This window comes from Callithrix jacchus, chromosome 8, assembly GCF_049354715.1.
Source record: "Callithrix jacchus isolate 240 chromosome 8, calJac240_pri, whole genome shotgun sequence".
Classification (NCBI taxonomy): Eukaryota; Metazoa; Chordata; class Mammalia; order Primates; family Cebidae; genus Callithrix; species Callithrix jacchus.
Window position 1 is genome coordinate 7,364,415 of NC_133509.1, and position 26,191 is coordinate 7,390,605.

A 26,191-nucleotide genomic window follows, 5' to 3' on the forward strand; every position below is an offset into this window, starting at 1 on the left:
AGCTCACTTGACTTTTCTAACCTATTTTCTGCTGTCTCCTTCTGTTACACAAATCTCCCCCACTTGAAAGAGCAGTAGTCCCTCTACTTTCCAAAGAAGCACAGAAAGCAGAGAGATTTCTTATTCTCCATAAATGCAAAAGCTTTTGGAGCATCTGACACTTCAGGTGAGTGTTTAGGAAAAAATGCACCCCATCCTCGGTGTCTCTCTCCTCTTTATTTCAAGCTCTCTCTTCTAATAAACCCACCCAGTTGTGGACGAGGGGATCTGTGTTCTCCATCGGCGAATGGAAATACATCCTAAATATACCCTCAAAATTGAGGGTGCTGTGTAAAGTTTCATAAATAGAAACAGGGAGGAGAAAAACCCGGCATGACAACTTCCGAATTTAAGCCATTTATTCTCACCTCCACCCCATTTCCATCCCGCCTCTTCTCTTTTATGAACACATCATGTAAAAGCGGAAAACTAAGGCAGTTTCCTAAAATAAATTTTGTATCACTTGTCTAAATATTTTAGGGAAGAGTTTCTATTCCAACTGTCCCGGCTACTTTCCCAGTTCTCAGGTTCACTCTGCAGGTGAAGATAGCGCCATTGACCGGTGAGCATGCCTGTGGACCGTAACCCAAAGGTGGCACCTTCTGTGATAAAAGAGGTATAACCCTGTTTCACGAGTCTATTGGCCACGAATGAGATCCTATATGCCTGGAAGTTCATGGCTTCCCCTCTCTCTTCATCGTTTCAGGTTCTGCTGGAGGCTCGTCTTTGATTCAAACCTCACTTCCTCCTAAAAGCCTTCATAAAGGAAGAAACCTTGAAAATTACAATAGATGTTCCCCCTCACCCTTCATGTAACCAGTTTGTACGCCCTTATCTTCCTTTTGCGAAGATGGTGGCTTGCTATTTTCCCTCCAGGAACATTTGTTTGTCCACACCAATACAAGGATAAAGGACAAAGAAAAGATTTATCAGAGCATGTATTTACGCATAGCCCATCCCCAAATGCTTGAATAAGCACCCAGGAAAGTACTGTTGACATAGCCGACTCCCACTGTCTAATTTAATCCCACTGCTACTGGATGTGTCGTCTTCTCCTTTTGTTCTAAAGAAACTCGTTCTACTACTATTTGCTGGCAGGAATAATTTTCTGCCACCTGTAGTACTCTTTGCTTCTGTGAAGGCTGAACCTTAAGTTGCTGTGAAAGAATTTGCATTATCCCTCTATAGTCATACCTAAAATTAACCCACTGTCTTAAGTTAAATAAGACCTAGAATGCTCACAACTGTTATGGTTATCGGAGAACTAGAGAGTGAGGCTTTCTGGCACTATAAGAGGATGTAGAAGATGACACATGTGGTTTGGCCTTTATTCGGAAGCAGCAAAAATCACAGAGATGGTGGTTCCAAGACAAAAAAGGCCAGGGGAGTGAACACAGAGTTTTGGCTGAGTTACTTTGTACTATTATGTAATAGTACATATTACTCAGCCTTGCATGAGTTTAAATAACCATAAAGAATTGTTATAAACTCTGAGATGGAGGCATTATAAACACTGGACATTCTGTACTTGGTCCTCCAGTTGGTCAAGTCTACTTGTATTCATAAGGAACACATTCCCTTGGGCTACAAGAGAAACATTCTGCAAACTGGAAATAGAAGTCACTTTCTGGACAGTTCTCTCAAAGAATATAATGAAGTGGATGTGAACTTGAGAAGTCTCTGTGATCATGTATTTTAGAACATCAGCAATGAAGCTCAGCGAATTAGAGCATTGGTAAGTAATTGGGAGAGTTGCATTTCCAAACAGCTAGAGTTTTATCCATGTAAACACATGAAAACAAAGGGGGCAGTTATCATAAATATTTTTAAAGGAATATTGCTAAAATTATGACATATTCGTTTTTAGAGAATTCTGAATGAAATTTACTTTCTTGATGATAAACAGGCATCAGAAAATTTATTAGAAATTTGAAGAGCAAAATGTTGGGCCTCTGAATGGGAACCTTAGTAGTGCCAGTGACAAAGAGAGAATTAAATATGAGTGATGTTGAGAAAAGCAAGATTTTCGTCCAGAAGTGTGCCCAGTGCCACATGGTGGGAAAGGGAGGCAAACACAAGACTGGGCCACATCTCCATGGTCTCCGGACGGAGGACACATCAGTCTTTAGATTTTCTTACACAGATGCCACTAAAAACAAAAGCATCACCTGGGGCGAGGATACACTGATGGACTGCTTAGAGAATCCCAAGAAGTACATCCCTAGAGTGAAAATGATCTTCACTGGCATTAGGAAGAAGGCAGAAAGGGCAGACCTGATGGCCTATCTCAAAAAAGCTAACAATGAGCATTAGCCACTGCCTTGTTTATTACAAAACAGGAACGTGTCATGACTTTTTTATGTGCCCCATAATTTAATAGATCTCATACACTAGAATTCGGATCACGATACCTGACAGAAGGAAATAGACACTTTTGTTGGGTCGTTCTGATTTAACTACGACTGGATTGTGGTTAAATGAGTATGTTCTGTGTTTCTCTGAATTTTTTTTGAGACGGAGTTTCGCTCTTCTTACCCAGGCTGGAGTGCAATGGCGCAATCTCGGCTCACCGCGACCTCCGCCTCCTGGGTTCAGGCAATTCTCCTGCCTCAGCCTCCTGAGTAGCTGGGATTACAGGCACGTGCCACCATGCCCAGCTAATTTTTTATATTTTTAGTAGAGACGGGGTTTCACCATGTTGACCAGGATGGTCTCGATCTCTTGACCTAGTGATCCACCCGCCTCGGCCTCGTAATTCCGATTCCATAAATGCTGTCTGTTTCCCCCTTCTAAAGATATGATCGGATTTCATTAGCAATGTTCGACTTTTCATACAGACGGTGAATACCACCTTAAAACCTATTGGCAACTGGTTTTATGTTTAGATTTATATAACTGGTTCTGTGAATATATTTAAATACTGGGGAAATTCCTTCAGTGTCTTGGAACCAAGCAAAATTTACCACTATTTCCTATTCTCTTGTCTCTTAAAGGCGAGGGCTGAAGATAAGGTAGCAATGGCTACTTTCTATTTTTGGCATCATGCCAATCTAATTAGAATTCCCTGTATTTACAATGGTTCCTTTTACTTACTGAAAGGCATTTTAGTGTAGTTTATGAAATAAAAAATATTTATTTGATATTTTGGCACTTCTTTATTTGATACACACACGTTAGTATTTTTTTTTAATATTATGGACTTTACAGAAGTGTGCAATATTGATTGATTGATTGATTGATTGAGGCAGAGTTTCGCTCTTGTTACCCAGGCTGGAGTGCAATGGCGCGATCTCAGCTCACCGCAACCTCCGCCTCCCGGGTTCAGGCAATTCTCCTGCCTCAGCCTCCTGAGTAGCTGGGATTACAGGCACGCGCCACCATGCCCAGCTAATTTTTTGTATTTTTAGTAGAGACGGGGTTTCACCATGTTGACCAGGATGGTCTCCATCTCTTGACCTCGTGATCCACCCACCTTGGCCTCCCAAAGTGTTGGGATTATAGGCGTGAGCCACCGTGCCCGGCCAGCGTGCAATATTTAGAGTGATATTATACATTAAAGTGTAATACTTCAGAAGTTAAATATTTTTTATTTGATATTACACTTTGGTGTGTAGTATATCAATTATACTTTATAAATAAAAACTTATAAATAAGGCCAGGCGCGGTGGCTCACGCCTGTAATCCCAGCACTTTGGGAGGCTGAGGTGGGTGGATCCTGAGGTCAAGAGATCAAGACCATGCTGGCCAACATGGTGAAACCTTGCCTCTACTAAAAATACAAAACTTAGTCAAGCGTTTGGCACGCGCCTGTAGTCCTAGCTACTTGGGAGGCTGAGGCGGAAGAATCGCTTGAACCTGGGAGGCAGAGGTTGCAGTGAGCTGAGACTGTGCCACTGTGCTCTAGCCTGGTGACAGAGCAAGACTCTGTTTCAAAAAAATAAAAATCTTATAACAAAATCTAATAAAAATCAAATAAAGAATATTTAATATTATACACCAAGGTGTAATACCAAATAAAGCTTATTTAACTCTTCTCAAAAAATTAGACACTTATGAAAAAAAAGTATAAATTATATATTCTGTAATGCTCTGAAGGCCTTCTAAGATTTATGACATTTTGCCCCAACACCAAATGGCCCTGGATGTTACTGAATGTTAGCCTTTTTAATGTTTTCCTTCCTCCTCCGTTCCTTGTTTTCCTTCCTTCTGTAGTCATATGCTAGATCTTATGAGGCCCTCCCTCTACCTGTAATTAATATTTTGACTTAGAATTAGCTATGTCTTGGAACCCAACCAGATAACTAAGCTTGTGTAAAAACCAATTATAAATAGGATGTACTGGGTCTAAAGAGATTTCCTCTGAAATCGAGTGCACACACTGTAGTACTTGAACTTGGGACCCTGTTTTGGCCACCTACAGGCCCATTTGCTTACTTCCTAACTTCTCAGGTGGTTTGTGATAGAGAAGGTTGTAAGAGGACAGATTCGTCATAGGTGAGGTATTGCTGTAGTGGGAAGGCAAAAAAGATACTTGAAAGACCCTGTACTTCAAATTACCATGAGACAGATGTTGTGCAGAAATGGGACAATCACCTTTGTTATTTGCATTACGGCTTGATAATTATCACAAGTACATTCAGTTTCAGAATTTCGCATTCTCTTCTCAATGCCTTCAAATAGGTATGTTGTAAGACATGGCAAACTGAGTTCATATTTACTTAAGCAAGGCCAATTTCATGTTCCAAAAATATTTCAAGGCCAAATACATGTAACTTTATAAATCTGACCAGTTTTTTTTTCCCCTTGACTGTTTTATTCTTAACTGCCATAGCCAAGAATTAATATAGTTGTTTTTTCTTCAAGAAGCAACGTAAATTCTAACAAGATATCTGTGAAAATGAGTTTGTGATTTTAGTTCATTTTTGGATGATATCAACCAATCACTGTAGCCCACAGCTGGCAAAGCAACAAGTTTATCACAGCAACTCCTTGCTTCCTTCCCTGTGAGACTGTGTTACATTTAGGTCTCTCCAGAGCATTTGACTCACTTCGTAAGGAGATTCGTGTTGAAAATTATCATAAAGCCACAAAACGCAGTCCATTTTATATTAAAATGTGTGTTTGTTTTGTTTGTGTTCTCAAGAGTGCTTTCTAAAGCAAATTCATGTGACATCAACAGGGTCAGCTTGCCCTAGTTACACCCTTACTATTTAACACAGGAACTGGGCTGCCATTCTGTTTTTATTATGCTTATACTGAATAACTGTACTCAGCCAGCTGCCCTGTCATCCCGGCACTTTAAGCCCAAGAGTTCAAAACCAGCCTGGACAACATACTGAGATCCTGCCTCAAAAAAAAAAAAAAAAAAAAAAAAAAATTAGCTTAGTGTGGTGGTGCTAGCCTGTGCCTGCCTAAAGTCTCGGCTACTGGTGGGAGAGAGGGGCCTGCAGCTGGAGGATCACTTGAGCCTGGGTCGAAGCTGCAGTGAACCGTGGCGACAGAGCAAAACCCTGAGTGATAGAGCAAGATACTGTCTCCATAAAAATAAATACATAACTGTATTCAGATGGCTTTCTTCTTCTAATGTGGCTGCTTGGGCAATTCGTCCATCTTCCCCCAGCAGCTGCTGCTAATGTTTAAGTGTAATTTTAGGCTAAATTTTTGTTTAATTAAAAAAATGAAAACTTACATCAGCTAATTGAAGCAAATATAGAAAATACAGAAAAGTAAATGGAACAAAAAATAAAATATATTCATTGTCCTCACTCCAGAGATAAGCAAGTCTTTAAAAATGTACAGAAATATACACATCCGTACTCATACATGAGCACACACACTTGTTGGCAGTGATTTTTAAAAATGTAAATGTTTTTATACGTGGGAAGTTTTAACTTTAAATATTGGAGTTTTTTTTTAATATGGGAGAATGCTAAAATAATGAGGCACAACTGTGATGACAAGAAAGCAGTAACAAAAAAGTTAAACTCTTTAACTCTGAAACGAACCTAAGAATTTTATTCTGTGCTATAGAACCAGGAACACTTGGGGAAGACACTTCAACCACAAGATGGCTCTCAAGGTGTGTGGACCCTTTCCGTAACGTAATAGATTCTGAATTGCAAAATGCCAATACATTTTTTTAAAGGGTCAAGAAATACAGAAGGAAAGTACATCTCAATCTAAAACTATAACCACTGAGAAAAGAAAAACAGCTCAGAACCACATGAGTTATATGAGGTATGGAAAATGTGTCACCCCCTGAGAGAAATGAGTATGGGACTTCAGTCACGTTTCCCCCATGCAGGGGTGGTGGTGGGGGGACTATTTAACCCCATTTTGTTCCTGACTAGATGCTGCCTCCCTTATGTTTATGTTACTGGAATTCATGATACAAAGAACAATAGCTTACGGTTTACAAAACTTTTTCTGAGAAAGAGTCTCACTGTCACCCAGGCTGGAGTGCAATGGTAGGATCATAGCTAACTGCAGCCTCTACCTCCTGAGCTCACACAATCCTCCTGCCTCAATTTTTTGAGTAGCTGGGATGACAGGCATGTGCCAATATGCCCAGTTAGTTTTTAAATTTTTTGTAGAGACAGGGGTCTTGCTATGTTGCCCAGGCTGTTCTCAAACTACTGGGCTTAAGTAAGTGTCCTGCCTCAGACTCCCGAAGTGCTGAGATCACAGGCATGAGCCACTGTGCCCAGACAGTAGCTTACATTATTTAAATACAGATTCTTGGCAAACAATTTAGGAGCTGCTTCTTATTGCTTCCTTTAAAACTTCACTTGTAACTGCTGCTAATCTGAGTTTACAAGGCCACTTGAATCTGTACTCCCAGGCAGCTATCCTCAAGTTTGGGCTCAAATAAATGCTATACTTAATCATATTTTCTGAACATTATTTAAGACTGACATGTATAAGTTGAAATTCTCCCAAAGTGAACATGGAGTCAGTCTACCAAAGGCAAACCAAACTATGGTGAATATTTAAACACTCAGACAAAAATCCCTGCTATTGAAACAAATCAAAAATATTTGCTTAGCATACACTAAGTGCAAGAAGCCGATGAAGCAAATACCAGGTGTGCCAGACAACTGCCCAGCCTTTTAGACCTGTTGGCCTAACTAGACACACCTGCAGTCTTCCACACGTAATTCTTCTTCTTGTACTTTGGCGTCAGCACACAACCATTCTAATGGTGGAGAATTTTTTTTTTTTTTTTTTTTGAGACAGAGTTTTCCTGTTACCCAGGCTGGAGTGCAATGGCGCGATCTCGGCTCACCGCAACCTCCGCCTCCTGGGTTCAGGCAATTCTCCTGCCTCAGCCTCCTGAGTAGCTGGGATTACAGGCACATGCCACAATGCCCAGCTAATTTTTTGTATTTTTAGTAGAGACGGGGTTTCACCATGTTGACCAGGATGGTCTCGATCTCTTGACCTTGTGATCCACCCGCCTCGGCCCCCCAAAGTCCTGGGATTACAGGTGTGAGCCACCGCGCCCAGCTCTTTTTTTTTCTTTTTGAGACGGAGTTTCGCTCTTGTTACCCAGCCTTAAGTGCAATGGTGCGATCTCTGCTCACCGCAAGCTCCTCCTCCTGGGTTCAAGCAGTTCTCCTGCCTCAGCCTCCCGAGTAGTTGGGACCACAGGCGTGTGCCACCATGCCCAACTAATTTTTGTACTTTTAGTAGAGACAGGGTTTCACCATGTTGACCAGGATGGTCTCGATCGCTTGACCTTGTGATCCACCCGCCTCGGCCCCCCAAAGTCCTGGGATTACAGGCGTGAGCCACCGCGCCCGGCCCTACAGTGGAGAATATTAAACAGACCCTTGATTTAGAAGCTATCTCACTTCACTTCAAAACAAAGTCTACCTTGTGAATTTAATTAGGAAACCTTCACGAGATGTTAGCCCTTATGTGTATTTCCAATTATTTCAGTCATCGGTAACACTTTCTCTTCCAATTCTGCCACTTAACGTGGTTGATCTTAGGGAAATTTCATTGAGTTTCAGTTTCTTCATTTACAGCTTGGGGATCTTACCACTCAACCTGCCTCACAGCGTCCTAAAACCAAGCTGAGCTAGCACAGTGCTTGGTGGACAGCAGACTCTCAATAAGCAGCAGCTCTTACTGTTGTGCCCCAGAGAGTCTCAGGAAATGGGCTCCCCAGAGGTTCAAACCATGGCTTTTCCTGTGTGGCTGCATCACCGACATTGTTTATCAGAGGACACGTCTTCTAGTTCGCTGTGGTTCATTCTTGGTGGTCACTGGGAAGGCTGCTCCAATACAGCAAGTACACACACAGGTAGTGATGGCCTGTGTATTTATTTTCAAGCAATGTTTTCCAGCAAACGGCATTCCCACCGTAGCTCGCGGACCTGCATGCGGCTTTCAATTTGCCCTCTGTTGTACAGCCGTTCATGTGCTGTCTGACTCGAGCACACGTCTTACTACATACTTCTTTTTATTAGCCTGTCACTTTGATGTCCAGATAATGTTCAAAGTCTGAGGAATACACATGCTAACGAACTGGTATACGGCACAGCTGTGGAGACATGCTTGAGACGCTCTGGGACGAGACGCCTACATTCAAATCCCAGCTCACACTTCTGTGTGAACGAGCGCAAAAATTGTAACCTTTGTGACCCTCGGTTCCCCTCATCTGTAGAATGGTGATCCCCATTCTGGGTGATCCCCAGAGCTGTTGAAAGTTAAAAGTGATCATGCTTGTTCAGTGTTTCGCCCAGTGTTTGGCATATAGAAAAAAAATGCAGGCCGGGCGCGGTGGCTCAAGCCTGTAATCCCAGCTCTTTGGGAGGCCGAGGCGGGTGGATCACGAGGTCAAGAGATCAAGACCATCGTGGTCAACATGGTGAAACCCCGTCTCTACTAAAAATACAAAAAATTAGCTGGGCTTGGTGGCGCGTGCCTGTAATCCCAGCTACTCGGGAGGCTGAGGCAGGAGAATTGCCTGAACCCAGGAGGCGGAGGTTGCCGTGAGCCGAGACTGCGCCACTGCACTCCAGCCTGGGTAACAAGAGTGAAACTCTGTCTCAAAAAAAAAAAAAAAAAAAAAAAAAAAAGCAATAAATGGCATCTTATGATGCAATTGTTTCCCATTTTATCTTAACATGATGCTCTTCATGTTTGGCCCACCAAAGATGATCATTTTTTTGGAGTCATTTTTTTACTGCCAGTGATAACAATTTAGTGAGAATGATCCACACTCTCACCTACTTGCTTTTACCTTCACTTATGAGCTAGCTAGGGACATGGTAACCCGAGGGCCACAAAAGACTATTTTCCTGTGTTCTGAGTCTGCTGGGTGCATTAAACCTGATCTTGCTCTCATCACGATAATCCTCTAACCAGGAAAGGCGGAGGCCTCGGAAGACCACAGCTTGTTAGAGCTAGTCATCGTTGACGTGCCAAACTTTCAGCAAGTTTATTACTCAAATATATTTGGGGGATAGGGCATCTGAGAGAATCCTAGATTAAAACTATTTTATCAGTGCAAAACAGGGATTCTTCTAAGGCAATTATATGAGAACACAAAAGCACTGATATTTAAATAACTCAATACCCCGATTACACTCAAATTAAAACCCTGCAATCAGCACAGTAGTATCATTGTTATCTATTTTTGCTTTACTTTGTGGGACTTTACATGTCATGCTACAACCAACAGCTTATAAACTGCTATGGGCAAGCAGTGACCCCTTATGAGCTCAGTAAATGTTTTCTATTGTTTTCTCCCAACATCTCAGCGAAAAGCAGAGTGTTCCTGAAACCTCAGTCTCTAAAGTCGTCCATCAGAGTGTTGAAGAACATCGTCTTCTTTTCATGTGGGCTGATTTTAAGGGACAACGGAGGTTTAACAGGACAACACAATGTGACTGCGATAAAACTGTTATATTCCCAAGAATTATCACATAAAAGTAAATTCTACAGATAAGACACTCGCTTTTCTTTGAGTTTTTAAAGGTGCTTTTTCTTGCAACTGGAAGCTCACGTAGAACTGCTATACAGTGTTGGTTTCAGATAGTGCTAGAGGTGGCAAAAATAATTCTGCAAATGCAACTCATAGTGTGCGCGTTATATGTAATCTATTTGCACATATTCATTAGCAGAGGCATTTGGAATACCTCGTTGCTGAATAATGGAATAAATTGCATTTGTCCAATATCTTCCTATCGGTATCACATTTATATCCGGACTTGAGCCTAAACCAGTGTTATTCAAGAGCCAACTCTGTCTCATTCATAATGGATTTTCTCCAAATGGACCTGTTTCATGTTAAAATTAGTGATAAAGGTAGTTTTTAATGGAATAGGCAGCAGGCAACAGCAGCTTCCGAAAGCATAACCTAATGGGGATAACTTAATTATTAGCCATATCACCTACAGAGAACCAGGACTATAATAAAACTTAATTTGGTTCAAACATATATAGATACCACCCCTGTTTTTTTTTTTTAATTAGCTAATTATGATGTGGCCTGAATTGATAAGGTCAATACACCCTCTCAAAGAATCACTTAAACACTTAAGGAAAATGAACTGTCCTTGGATTCAAGGCCAGGTATTTGACGGATTTATAAATGTCACTCACCTCCTGGCTTGGAAACAAAAGTGAATTCTGATACAAGTTTCTGGGCACCTACACCCTGATGCTGGTGAACTGTTTGTTAGGTAAGCACTTGGTTAATATAATGCAAAGTTATTAACAGAGGCCTGTAGTCAACTCACACTCACACATGCACTCTAAAAACAGGGTCTCGAGGAAAGTCTTCCTATTAGGTGATGACCAAGGATTAACTGGCTGATGTCTACACAGCCCAGCTATATACAAATAAGCTTATGATTATTATAATTATGGAGAGCACAGTTCAAAATACACTTCAAGTTCAAAGAATAGTAATTTATACATCTAAGTATAGATGCAAATATTTAACTCGGTGAAAATACTTATTTGAATGCTATTCCTAACATTTAGTATTACTCATCACTTGCTTTTTCTCTCAGTAAAAAGTCACAGACGATTCAAAAAATCCTAATTCCCTTTTGCCATTAATAACATGTATATATATATATATATATATATATATATATATATATATATATAATTTTTAAACTCGGTCATAGGAAGGGAAGAGGGAAAGTTTGGTGTCAATGCAGAAACCGCCTTATTAATCACAGTGCATACTGGTGGATGGTTAAGAATAAGGTGATTTAAATTTATTGAAAGCCAGCTTTATATGAAAACGAGTCCAATTTTATATGAAAGCGAGGCTTGGGCTCCTAGCCTCCAAGTCTTGTACATTACTTGAGGTTAGGAGATGACTAGATGAATACATGATAGCGACTTATATAAAGATCATAATAACAGAATATACCAAACCAGATTTTTTTAGGGAATTCAGGAAGATCATTTGGGCCACAAGAATGAATATCACATTTCCCTAGGCAGTGAAAGTTGTGAGGGGAGTGAAGAAAAGCCAGGCAGAGGTCCCAGCGTGAACCTGCCCGATGTGTTCAGAGGCTCACTGTGCCTTACAGGCAGGGTAGAGAGGAGCACATGGCTCCAGGTGAGGATGGAGAGTGGGTAGCTAGGTTGGCGAGCCCTAATCCCAAAGGGGCTTGAACACTCTGTTAAGGAGTTTGGACGTATTTTCTAGGTGCCTTAAGCTTTCAGAACAGAAGGGAGCCTGTTTAGATTACGTGTTAGAGCCCATCTGTCCAATGTTCAACCACACAATCTGAATAATGATAAAGATACTAACACAGATAAGTTTTTAAAATTTCTTTCTAGTCATTAATAACCAGGGAATTTCACATTAATGTTCAGATTTATAGAATCTCTTTTAAAAAAAATCCAAGACCCGGTGATGACAGACCAGTTATTCCAAACGGCGACAGAGCCAAGGGCGGTGCTCCTTCTCCAAAGCCTATGTGCTGTCCAGTGGTCCAGGTGCCTCCTCTATCTGCCACACTCACATCACCTGCCTAGGGGCACTAAATGTTTGGGTTTATACCTTTTCTTTTAGAGAGATACCGTCTTTTTATTTCTTTTCTGAGACTGAGTCTTGGTCTATCTATCACCCAGGCTGGAGTGCGGTAGTACCATCTTGGCTCACTGCAACCGCCATCTCCCAGGTTCATGTGATTCTCTCACCTCAGCCTCCGGAATAGCTGGGACTACAGGCAAGCATCGCCATACCCAACTAATTTTTGTTTTTTTAGTAGAGACAGGATTTCACCGTGTTAGCCAGGCTGGTCTTGAACTCCTGGCCTTAAGTGATCCGCCTACCTTGGCCTCCCAAAGTGCTGGGATTCCAGGTGTGAGCCACCGTGCCCAGCCAATACCCTCTTTTATTAGCAAGGATAATTCTACCATTGTATAAGTTCATCTATACTGCTTACTTCCAGCGTTTTTGGTACTGCATTCCTTTCCCCTTTTTTTCTTTCTCATGCCAATAAAGTTTTCCACTTATTCCTTTACCTAACATTGAAGTTATATGGCATTAAATAAAATGTGTTTGGGTTGAAAATGAAAATGAAGATGTCAGAGGTAAAGGCCTATGATGAACAGCGAGGAGAATGCATGCTCTGTGGCCAAGCTTCTCAGCCTTGGCACTGCTGACGTCTCGGGTGAGATAATTCTTTGTTGCGGGGGCCGTCACGAACACTGCAGAATGTTTAGCAGCAGCCCCGGCCTCTACCCACTAGATGCTAATAGCGCTCTCTAATTGTATTAATCACCCATCACTCCAGACATCGACAAATATTCCCTGGTGGTCAAAACTGCCCCCAGTTGAGAACAACTGTGTTATGGAGAGAATGGTTTCCAGGATTATTTTCTCTGGAAAGGAGAGTGGTGCAGTGCTGGAAAACGGATAGGACAAATGCTCATGTCTCCTGCTGTTACCTCTGCCCCTGTGCGCCTCTCTGTACTGCCAGAGACAAGGGTTGCCCCACCCACAGAGAGGTGGAATAGCCAGGCATGCTGACATGGGATCCCAAACACAGCCCCACGTCCCCTCCTACCTGGGAGAACCTTCGGCACCTCCACAAGGCAGCATGGCTATGAAGGCTTCTCTTTCTCTCTTCTCTACTGCTGACATACGTAGTTAAGGGAAAGAAGAAAGGAACCTGCATGATCTCCTCTCAAGACCCAAATCTCCCTGTTCACATACCCTGGCACAGCGTGGTGTCAGAGCTTTTGAGGAAGGAAGGAGCCACTTCTCTTCGACAAGGCACAGGGGTAGTCTAGTCTAGATCTCACTGGGAAGAGCAGGACTTGCTGCTGGTTACACCTGGAAGGCAGGAAGCAGGCCTGGCACAGATCCTGGAATGTATCAGACCAGCGTCCAGGACCTCCTGTCCTTCGGCTGGAAGGCCCTTGACCCAGAGCTCACTCGCCCAAGCTTCCTTCACTTTTCATGTAATATACATTTATCTTGAATTTAAGCACTGCTGATACATCATCAAACTGTCAGGATGGCTCTGTACGTTTTCCTAATGTACGTTGAGAAGATTAGCTGCTTTGCAAGGAAGGAACAGGGAGTTGCTGAATGGCAAAGTGAAGAAGTAGGTAAAAGTTGATTGAATACTTTTGTTGTTTTTCATATGGATTTCAGCTTAGACGGCTCTGCACTTAGAAACAATCTCAAGATGACGGCGTTTTCTGGGGTGTAAAATAGGCCGACAATACAAGTCACAAAAGGCCTTTTTGTGGTTAGTGTCTTTTCACACCTCTACCTTCTCTACCTTCTGGCATTTACAATCTGATCCTTTCTCTGTGGTAAGATGTATTATATATAGGAAATTGGTTGAATTAAATTAATCAATGAAAGTGGCTTGTTCATTTTGCACTCCCGAAAAGAAACCACCAAGGTGGGAGGACTGCTTGAGCCTAAGAGTTCGAAACCAGCCTAGGCAACGCAGAGAGACCCATCTCCATAAAAAATAAATAACAATAATAAAATAGCCGGGGGTACTGTCACATGCCTACAGTCCCAGCTACTGGGGAGGCTGAGGTAGAAGGATCACTGGAGTCCAGGAGTTCCAGGTTACAGTGAGTTATGATTGCAACACTGCACTCCAGCCTGCGAGACCCTGTCTCTTTAAAAAGAAAAAAACCCAAAGGATTCATTTTTACAAAATTTACGTTTTCCGAACGATGCCTAGTAAATATGTAGTAGATGCTCAATATACGCTAGCTAATGACAACAGTGATTTTGGTCCTCACCATAATTGGGCAGAAGGGAGCTGGTTAAAAGGGGAAACAGGGCAAAACAGCAAAGCAAAATGACAATTAGTCTCCTCATTCACCGAATAATGAGTAAGTGAAACAGCAGTCACCCCCTTACAGTAAGGACAGCTCAAAAGGGTCAATTGGCTTGAACCGGGAAGGATGAATAACACCGGGGTAAAAGACAGATGGAGACAAGGAAGGTTTTGAGTAAGTTAAACCTACTGGTGACAAAGCACGTACAGAGAGCAGGGCCAGGCAGCTGAGGCATTCTTTTATTCACAAATCAATGGAAGCTATTCAAGCCAGTATGGTTTGATTTAGCAGATATTAACTGTGGCTAAAGTGATGCAAATACGTCAGCAAAAGGAGAGCAAGATAAATGCGAGAAGCCCACACTCGTTAAAAAGGGAGATGAGAACAGAGACTGACATTTAAAGATCAGATTAAAAGGATAGGAAAGACTAGAGAAAAGGAAGACAATGTGAGCATGAGATCCTTAGACAGAAGGGAGGAGAAGGGGACAGATCCAACAATCCCCCTGCTTATTTGACTAAGAGACAAGAGAGAAGAGAGCCAATCATGGGCTGTCAGTAACACAAACACAGCACGGGCACTTCATAAATATTTGTTAACTAAACGTGCACGAAAAATGCCTTCCTTTCTGGATGTGAAGATAAACTGATATTTTATATGGAACCATATTAACAAGCTTTTGTCTTTAGGAGAATGCTTGAAACCATGGACGGTATTTGTGTTTCTGTGTGGGGGGGTGGGGTGTTTGTTTTTGAGACGGGGTCTTGCTCTGTCTCCCAGGCTGGAGCGTAGTGGTATGATCACAGCTCACTGTAGACTTGACTTCCCCAGGCTTAGGTTATCCTCCTTCCTCAGTCTTCGGAGTCGCTGGAACTGTAAGTGTGTGCCACCATATCCGGTTATTATTCTTTTTTTATTTATTGTAGAGACAGTGTTTCACCACGTTGCCCAGGATGGTCTTGAACTCCTGGGCTTAGGAAATCTGCTCACCCAAAAAGTGCTGGGATGACAGGTATGAGCTGCTATGCCTGGCCCATGGGCAGTTTTAATGATGATTTTAAAACAGCTATTCATTTGGATAAATTTCCATGAGCCTCAACTTCTACCCCTGACACAGGTGCCATTATAGATTCAATTAGAGGGTCACAGTACAGTAGCTGGAGCACTAGACTGAGAGTCGAGAGACCAGGGTTCCAAAATTGGCTTTGCTGCTAAGTGTGTGATGCTGGGCCAGCCACTTAACCTTTCCGACTTTCTTTTCTCTGGAGTAAACAGGAGTGCCTTGGACCAGATAACTCTCAGGCCTCTCTCACGATCCCACACGCGCCATGGAGTACATTACCATATTCATCATTTATTTTGCCCTGTCTGTATCCTGTCTTGTATGCCCAGTGTTGAATGGCAGATAAAAGTTCTTTTTTTTCCCCTCTCTCCTCATTTCGCCTGCTAGTGGCTTGTCAACAGTAGTTTCTATAATCAATTCTGGAAATGTTTACCCATCTGTATTATCTGAAGCCTGTTATTTACTGTTCTTGCTATTTTTTTTCCCGGGGGGTGTAGTAATTTTGATGGGCCTCCCACAGGAGACCGCAGCAAACAACAAGGATACATTTTCACAATACTCAGCATGAAGGGACACCGTTTTGCTGATGTCCCTGACACAGTTTGAATTCATCGTAATGGTATATTTGAAGTGGTTTCCTGTGTTTTTTTTTGTGCCTTTAAAGACTAAATTAAAGCTCAAGTGCATATGGGTCTTACTGTGTGCTGTTACTCTGAACTAGAATTAGTTTTTTTCCTTTTCCATGAAAACACAAATAATTGTGCAGGCCAATTAAACTTTTTGATAAAAATTAATAGCCTTAGTCTTTAAAAGGCCTAAAGAGGCCTAGTACATCACTTACGGCACTTTTTGATATCACAGTATTACATCTGAGCTGTCTGTGGCACTCTCAGACGAAGCATGTGCTATGGAAAGAGTCTGGCAGAGGCATGAGGGGTCCCTGATTTTAGTCCCTGCCACTAACTTATGCTGGACATGGCCTTTAATCTCCCAACTACCTGATTATAAAGTTAGCAGAGTGGACTGGATGACTGCGAAGGTCTCTTACAGGTCTGACGGTCGACATGCGCAGCCGGCTATGGGACGGCTGCATTTAGCTATGCCACCTTCTACGATGAAAAGTTTCTTCCCCGCTGGGAAGTTATCGAAATTCACTTTTTAGAATGTTATGCCCACACACAAATTGACCTCAGCATACTTCTGCTACCTCATTAAAAAGTAATAATCCATGAGAAGGTACAAGGTGTGAGGGTGATTTATGTAAACAGAATAATACCTTACCTTAAACATACCAGAACATACTCCAGAGCAAACAGGAGTAGCTCATAAATCCCAGCACTCCCAGATGAGGAGAGAGAGGCCTGATATCCAAATTCCATGCTTGAGAGTCTATAAGTCTATGGAAAAAATCTTAGGTATACCCTTATCCATTACTCAATATCCATGCTTCGAACTTGGGAGCCTTAAAATCATGTAGCAGAGTTGAGTAGCTTTAAGTGTACAAAGCAGGTCGGTGGGTGGCTTTAAAGTGGATTCCTTTGTTGGAGAAGATGTGGCTCTGATTTCACATGGTCAGCGAACGGCATGGAGGGAGAACCACTCAGAAATGTGTACGGTGGGGGAAAGAATCCCATAAGAAACCTACCAGAAAATGGACATCGTCTCTCCTATTTGCAAAATCTTTCCCAACTTTACTACACACTTGAATGCTCTGGGCAAAGTAAACCACAAAATATACAGGGCGTATAACCCACAGGGCTTAATAAACACATGGCTATTACACACAACTTGATCATCCTGCTTTTACCACTGGTAGCGAGAAAAAAAAGTGGCTCAAGCCTGTAATCCCAGCACTTTGGGAGGTCGAGGCAGGTGGATCACGAGGTCAAGAGATTGAGACCATCCTGGTCAACATGGTGAAACCCCGTCTCTACTAAAAATACAAAAAATTAGCTGGGCACGGTGGTGCGTGCCTGTAATCCCAGCTACTCAGGAGGCTGAGGCAGGAGAACTGCCGGAACCCAGGAGGCGGAGGTTGCGGTGAGCCGAGATTGTGCCATTGCTCCAGCCTGAGTATTTATTTTCACAAGAGTGAAACTCCGTCTCAATTAAAAAAAAAAAAAAAAAAAAAAAGGTGGCTTTTTAGTCACACTTCGTTCTACCATTTAAAAACAAATCCATACATAACATAGATAACAAAACTATATTTAAGAAGAAGCACTTACTGCTGGGCCAACCACCTTAAATGTTTACCTCATTTAATCCTCAAAATAATCCAGTGAGGTTGATGGCATTTTCATCCTTGGCAGGAGATGGGAGCTGAGCGAGTTAAGCCGCTGGCCCCGTGGCAAGGCAGTCAAATCACCACTATTCTGGATCAATTTGCCAAGTTTCAAGTGTTTACCTTGAATGCAAAAACAACCTGAGGGGCAGCTGGCAATGAACACGTCTTCACAGTTTGGGCATGAGCCCTGACGAACGTGTACTCAATTACCAAGCCTGTCTTTGAATAGACGTGAGCTACAGCAACTCTCATTCAGACAACAATCTTTAATGTAATAATCACACTGGCTGTGACACGAGCTCAGCCGGGAGTGTATTTTTATTTTAACAAGCCTGAGTAAGGACAGGAGTGTGGGCTGAGCTTTCTGCTCGATAGTCAGTACTTGAAAGCAGGCTCCAACCTTTAATTTAAGCATTCACTTGTAGCGGCAACAGGGCTGCAGCATTTCTAGTATCAAAGGCACCCTCCTCCAGCCTTTCAAGGCCCCGCTCTGTAAGCAGCGTGATTGAACCGCGGCACCAAAGAAACTTGTTTTCCCTCCTTCTGGCAGCGTTACGCCAAAACACTACTGCCCCATTCATCTTAGCGACATCATAATGAAGTCCCTGAATCAATTGATAACAAGCAAAGTGCGGAAATCCACTGAGGGCGACTTGTGGCGGAGGCCTTTCATACATCTCTCCACAGCCTACAAAAGGCAGAGCGCCCGCACAGAAACCAAATCGTACCACAGGAGGGTCCTTTGCCACATCCAAAAAGCACTTTTCCCCCTGAAATAATTAAGGGGAAGGAAGATACTCAGGATATCTGACTGCTCCTCGTGTTTCTTCATGTGCCTTAAAAATATCTGGCAACTTCCCTCTGTGGCCTCCCAGCATCTTCAGTAGAAAGAACAACTCCCATAGAATGAGGGTGAGAACGTGTGAAATCAAGACCCCGCGGGTCTCCTCTACAGGCCTGGTCTCCTGCAGTCCCCGACTTGCCTTGCTCGCTGTCTAGCTTTCAAGGATTGTCACAAGCTCTACTGTCTGTGGGCAATAACCTTCCTTTGCTTCAAAGCTCAGCTAAGCCTTCACCTCTTCCAGAAAGCTGTTCCTAACAGCCTGCTTCGTGCTCCTCCTCTGTGCTGTATCATCTCCTGCATTCCTCTAATTTGGCATCTAAACAGTGTCATGATTTTATTTTCACCTTGGGCCCTCCCTGGCCTGTGAGCTCCTGAAGGCAGGGACCACATCTTTTTATGCCTCTGGTTCCTGCAGTTTTTACAGTGCCTGGCACACATGAGATGCTCCATCCGTTTCTATGTGTATTTTGTCTACTCCCATTCTACTGAAGTGTTCGTAAGGAACCCCTAACCTCAATTTGCATATCGCCTAATCTCGGAAGCTGGAACGATGTGTGTTTCTGAGACTCCGGTGGTCAGAAGAGAGCGGGGTTAGCACAGCCCTGGGAGTCGGGCAGATTCAGCCCCAGCTGCAGCTCTGTGTTAGCACTGTGATCCTAGACAGGTTGCTCTGCGTCTCTGAGTCTCAGCTTCCTCCTCTGTAAAAAGGGGGATGAAAGGCTCATGTAAGCATTACACGTGGTAATCCATTTCATGGTGCTTGGCACAGAGGAAGCGCTTTATAAATGATAGGCTTAGAACATGTATTACTGGTTACAAATAGCAGGGCTTGGATAATGCAGAATTAGAAGCCTCTTATGTTATATGATGAGAAATATCGTGGAAGTTCTCTTTCCATCAGCCCCCATAACTCATATGCTTGGGCGCTGCCCAAGGCCCCTGTTAAAATCCAGTGTGTACTAGCTGAGGCTGGATGAAATCATTACCCTAACTTCAATTGGAATATATGATGTGTACCAGTCACCATGTGTACAAGAGGATGAGAGGATGAGGATGTGAACACTTCTTCAGTGCCTACCGTATGCTAAATGCCTGCCACATGGGAGACACTACATTAAGTCCCTTCCATGTGTCACTTCCTCCTTTCCAAACATCCTGATGAGATAGATGTTGTTATCATCTTTACTTCAAAAGTCTAGGTGGTGGGGGGCTTACACGACTTGCCCAGGATCCGTCTGCTAATACGTGGCATTTCTGGGACTTAAGCCTTCTATTTGGAAAACTTTCCAGATCCATGCTTGCTCTTATGCCTATGCCAACTTTCTGATAGTCTTTCTTATTTATGTATCTTGTGTCACCCAGAAGAGCCAGAAGAGAGTGGGATACAAGATCAAAACACTGAGTCGGGCAGGAGAAGAGGAGGTGGTCTGCAGAGACGTGCTCGGTTTTTATGTGGTGAGAAGGCAACTCTGTCCTCAGCTAAACCGGAAGGCCACTGAGAGCCCCGAGAGAGGAGATGATGACCTCTGAACACGTAACTCCGTTTGTCTAATCCAGCCTTACCTAGGGCCAGAACCTCCAGCAAAGAGCTAGAGAGTGCACAGAAAGCATGAGGTCTTAGAAGACCTTCCTACTCCCATAGCAGCGCCACCGCATCTTCTGATTCCCTTGTTCCTCCCCACTTGCCTAGCAGTTCATTTGAAAGCCAATGATTATAAAGCAAGAAAAGAATCCTGTAAAGGTGGATACTGGGCCCTCACGATACGGAATTACGCCTTTGGACACATACTTGAAGTATAAATGCCTTTAGTCTCCCTGCTGTAAGGTCATAGATTAAAGTTACTTTTGTGAAGTGTTGGTACAAAGGAACCGAGAATAAACAAAATGTTTGGTAAATGACAGAGTGGAAAACTCCAAAGTCGAGCCTAGAGAATATTTTCAGTACTGAGTATATTATTTACAAAAAAATTTACTAGAATCCTCTGCCCTTTGGTAAGCTTTTGATTGAAGTGCAATATCCAAGTAGAAACAGACACAAATAATAAATGTAAGCCTGCTGAATTTCCACAGTCCATACTCTCAGATCAAGAAAAAAATGTCCCTTTGGTTTTTGTTTTGTTTTTTTTAAATAGTTTTCCATGCCTGGTTCAAAACCACTGAATAATGCAAAACTTAGCATATAAAATCTATTGTTTAAAGTTCGGTTAGCCAGAAAATGCTAAATATTTAATAAAATACAATGCCTAAACATGAGCCATTTTACTTCACCAAGAACAATTATGTTGCACTTTTATTTCCCAGATTGGAAAGTTAGAAGTTTTGTTTTCTTTTTAACCATGAGTGGGCATGTAGTTATTTCTCTCACCCTTTAAACAGCCAGGATTTCCTCACCTTCTTAACACCCTCTCCAAGAACAGAGGAAGGCTAGCTTTGCAGTCCTTCCCTTTCACTCATCCTTCCCCCACATCACCATTGTGAGTTGTTCTGAATCTGGGCCATCTCATTCTCCTCAGCCCTTCTAATTTGGGCAGATCCACAGAAGAGAGGAGGTGCTTTTTCTCATGGGCAGGGTGGCTGTAGGCCATTTCACAACCTCTGTTTATACAGCGAGTGTGTTTCAGCCTATCCTTTTAACTGGCCAATAAAACCACACCAGGAGCAAGGCATCCCAATATTCTGAGACTGATTTGGCTCTAAGGGCACCAACTTCTTTCTTAGTGATAAGAGTCAGAAGCAAGACCCTGGAAATGCGGTTTGTGCCAAAACACATTTGCTCCCACTCAACTGACAGCCTTTTGATAGGAAACCAAACGGAATGCAAGACCTGCGTGCCCCCTATTTGATAATAACAAAGAGGCAGATGGCCCAGCCACAAAGGGCAATGTGAATGTCTATATGTCAGGTGCCAACAAAGTGATTATAAAATTAGGGACAAGCATTTAGGGGCACTGCTTTCAAACTGCATGTTATTTTTCACAAGAAATTTCAGGGAAGGTTGGGCTTTCACATATTTAATTAGTATAATGGAACTGATTCTGCCAAATGTATCTGTTAGTAGAGGGCTTAGCCTCCTTGTCACACTCAGGTGCTGACAGCCCTCTGGGCAGAACTCTTCCCCAGTGGAGAAGGTCTGAGGGAGGGTGAATGATGTGTGTGTTAAGGTGCCTGTCACTTGCATGGTGGCAGGGCCTGCAAGGACTTTCCATCTCTACACACAGTAACAAAATTCTCCAGAGTGCCCACATGCATGACAAAAGTTTCACATCTTTCAGGAGCTGGGATAGCTCTGGAAGTGGTATTAATTGTACAGAAGCTTTTCCCTCCACCCAAGCCCAAACAAAAAAGGAAAAACAGCTATCATTTACCGGGGCTATTTTTGCAAGCACAGGCTGCAGATGCTTAAAGAGAAAATGTAAGCCTGTGTAAACTGCAAACCTGATGCCCAGATCCTTGCTATACTAATAAAGAAAACAACACGATCTCTGAAAACAGAGTATCAGCAAAGATTCTGGTCTTCCACCGTGATTAAGGATGAAGACATTACAAAGAAAATGAGGATTAAAAAATTTACTCTTGGCCGGGCGCGGTGGCTCAAGCCTGTAATCCCAGCACTTTGGGAGGCCGAGGCGGGTGGATCACGAGCTCAAGAGATGGAGACCATCCTGGTCAACATGGTGAAACCCCGTCTCTACTAAAAATACAAAAAATTAGCTGGGCATGGTGGCGCGTGCCTGTAATCCCAGCTACTCAGGAGGCTGAGGCAGGAGAATTGCCTGAACCCAGGAGGCGGAGGTTGTGGTGAGCTGAGATCACGCCATTGCACTCCAGCCTGGGTAACAAGAGCGAAACTCCGTCTCAAAAAAAAAAAAAAAAAAAAAAATTTTACTCTTGAATTCATGTTTGAAAGTGCTTTGTTTAGTATAATTTATGGCTCATCTAATACATCTGCCAAATTTAAAGCCCCTTCTATTGTTACCTTTTGCTTTGAAAACACATGCATGCGGTGGCTCACGCCTGTAATCCCAGCACTTTGGGAGGCCGAGGCGGGTGGATCATGAGGTCAAGAGATCGAGACCATCCTGGTCAACATGGTGAAACCCCGTCTCTATTAAAAATACAAAAAATTAGCTGGGCACGGTGGCACGTGCCTGTAATCCCAGCTACTCAGGAGGCTGAGGCAGGAGAATTGCCTGAACCCAGGAGGCGGAGGTTGCAGTGAGCTGAGATCGCGCCATTGCACTCCAGCCTGGGTAACAAGAGTGAAACTCCATCTCAAAAAAAAAAAAACACATGCACTTTGAAAATATAACTTCGTTTGTCTAATGCTAGCCTTACCTAGGGCTACAACCTTCAGCAAAGAGCAAGGCGGTTCACAGAAAGTGGTAAGTCTTTGGGCTTTGTCATACAATATTCTGACTGTGTCTCCTAGAGTAAACTGCAGAGCAAGAGTTCTCAAACTTCTTTGGTCTCTGTATACTTTTATGCTCCTAAAAACTGCAAAGAGGACAGGTGCGGTGGCTCATGCCTGTAATCTCAGCCCTTTGGGAGACCTAGGCAGGCAAATCACCTGAGGTCAGCAGTTCAAGACCAGCCTGGTCAACATAATGAAACCCTGCCTCCACTCGAATTACAAAAATTAGCTGGGTGTGGTGGTATGTGCCTGTAATCCCAGCTACTAGGGAGGCTGAGGCAGGAGAATCGCTTGAACCTGGGAGGTGGAGGTTGCAACAAGTGGAGATAATGCCACTGCACCCCAGACTGGGTATAAGAGCAAGACTCTGTTTCCAAAACAAACAAACAAAACAAAAAAATCCAGAAAACAGCTTTTGTTTTTGTGGGTTATATACCAATCATTACCATATTAGAAGTTAAAACCTGGGAACATTTAAACCATTTACTTGGAATTCATCTTAAAATAATAGTAGTAAACACATTGCATATTAACATATGAAAATAAGTATATTTTATAAGACAAAAAGTTAGCACGAAGAATACCATTATTTTACACTTTTGCAAATCTTTTTATATCTGGCTATGAAAAGAAGACAAGTCGATTCTCATAGCTGCTTCTGCATTCAATCTGTTGTGCTATGTTCTCAAGGCTGATGTCTGTGAGGAAAATCTGGCCTCACAGATATATGTAGCTAGAAAAAGGAGAAGTATTATAATAGCCTTTGCAGATAATTCCGGATATTCTTCTGTGGTACTACACCAAAACTCAACAAGTGGTGGTTTCTTAACGACTCGTTCACATATGGAACCTGAATCCTTATCAGTGACTTTTTGTACTCTGTTAAATTAAAATACATACGCACAGTTTGCGCTTTGAGTGGATCCTTTGCCTGCGTGTATTTTTATAATACCATGCATGGGTTACTTGGAAACTGCTGGTTTACTGGGTCGTGTATATACTCCAGATGTTGACACATTTCATTTTTAGATGTGGTTATATGAAGGAATTACGTTGATGCATATCACTACCCATATTATCAGAAAAGTTTCTAAGTATTGGGAAGCTGTCAGATTCGTGGGGTTAGATACAAGTTTTCCAAAATTCTGATTTATGCCTGAATTTATGGGCAGTAAACACCGTGAATGGTTTTTGACAAAACAGACTCACAGTTCACTTTTGAGAAAATAATATATGAAACATACCCAAATCTGGCTGGGCGTGGTGGCTCACACCTGTAATCCCAGCACTTTGGGAGGCCGAGGCGGGTGGATCATGAGGTCAAGAGATCGAGACCATCCTGGTCAACATGGTGAAACCCCGTCTCTACTAAAAATGCAAAAATTAGCTGGGCATGGTGGCACGTGCCTGTAATCCCAGCTACTCGGGAGGCTGAGGCAGGAGAGTTGCGTGAACCCAGGAGGCGGAGGTTGCGGTGAGCCGAGATGGCACCATTGCACTCCAGCCTGGGTAACAAGAGCGAAACTCCGTCTCAAAAAAAAAAGAAAGGAAACATACCCAAATCTGAATAATTATAGTCTGTTACTCTATTAAGTGGCATTCCATTCAAAAAACAGCTAGTTTGACTCTTAACTCAAACAATGACACAGGTACTTCTCCCTGGAGACAAACGTGGTACTTAGGTATGGAGCAGAAGTGCTTTATGCTGAATTCCAACTTTGCCACAAAGAACATTAAAAAGGTATGGACTCAAGAGTCAAAATTTAACAAAGTTAATAGTTTTTTTTCTGCTTCATCAAGGACATTCCTAAATGAAACTGGCAATTTCTTTTTAAACAGTAACTGCACTGTAATGAAGAATACCACGACCGCCCTGCTTCCTGCTAAGGTGCCAGGAGTTTTACCCACCCATGTTCTGCACCATCAATACAAATGGTCGCTGAAGTAAAAGGGCAAATAATGCTTTAGCTTGTTATGGAACTGTTTTTTTTTTTTTAATTTTATCTCTTGGAGCCCTGGAGAGGGCCTTGGGGACCAGCAGGGGGTCCCTGGATCACCCATTGAAGATCACTACTGTAGAGGATCGTATCTATAAATCCAAACAGGCTCTAATCTGCTAAATGCTTATGTCCTTGTGGGGTTCACGTAAAGAAGATTTAAAAGGTTTATTTCTGTCTCCACTCTCCTGCCCTTCCTACTTAAAAAAAAAATTCCACCGTGAGAGTTCAACATAAATTGTGTATATAGAACAAAGAAATTACAGTACTCTTGATTTCATCAGCAGTTTCTAACAAAGAAATCTAGCTATTCTAACATGCTACCGAAAGAACTATTCAACTACCATGAGTTATAGGAAATACGACAGGCTCAGTGTCCCCTCCATCTCCCTTGGCTCCCAACTCTCCCAAACCTTTCACTTTGTGGGTATTTTGGATGAGCTCTTAGTAGTGTCCTCAGAAATAATTGGTTGTCCTAATTCAGCCACATGCAAATTAATGCTCCTCTAAAGAGGCCTTATTATAATTTCCAACCCTTGATGTCTACATAATCCCCTATAGTTCTTCAACTTCTTGCTTTCTAACTTCTGTTTACCAAAGCACCACTTTTGTTAGCTCAGTATAGCATCAATTAGTAACAGAGTTGTGTTATGAGGTCTCCCTAGAGCCTTGAGAAACCTGCTTCGTGTTTATTAATGACTACACAGAGCACTACTATTTTTCAATAGCATTTAAAAAGTGAGTAAATTACTAAAGATGAACTATGAAAAAACTTTACATTTCAAAGGCAAGCCAAAAAAAAAAAAATCACATTATTTCAAACCTCTCATAATACTTGCATGGTTAATTTCATTTTCAATTTACTATCAAGAGAGGGGGGAAAAAAGTCAAACCCAGACTCTTCTTCCTGTTCTACTTTTGCCATTTTGGAGGACAGATGATTTGAGTTGGAGAACTGAGGCACAGATCTGATGATTGATTTAGAGCTTGTTTAACAGGGCTGAATTTCATTATCACACGCGCCTGTTAAGTAATGCACACCTGATTCAGCAGAAATCCACCCACAAGGTTCATCTCAAAAAATTAGGCAATCAAGAGGAAAGAAACAACAGGCATACTGCACTAACTTAGGTCCAGCTTTATGTTCTCAAGCATAATTCCAAATGACCAACTTGAACACAGATGGCATCCACTGTGTTCGCTCTCATTTTGTGAATCATTCCCTCTACTACGTTAGGTGAAGTCAGAGTTGCCCACACAG

The 26,191-nt window shown here is 42.4% G+C and overlaps 1 protein-coding gene and 1 pseudogene across 6 annotated transcripts in view; one reads left to right on the forward strand and one right to left on the reverse strand.

Moving 5' to 3' along the window:
• Positions 1-26,191, reverse strand: part of RORA (RAR related orphan receptor A) — a 763,546-nt gene that overhangs the window by 67,860 nt on the left and 669,495 nt on the right. The window lies entirely within an intron of this gene.
• Positions 1,929-2,393, forward strand: LOC118145174 (cytochrome c, somatic pseudogene; annotated as a pseudogene).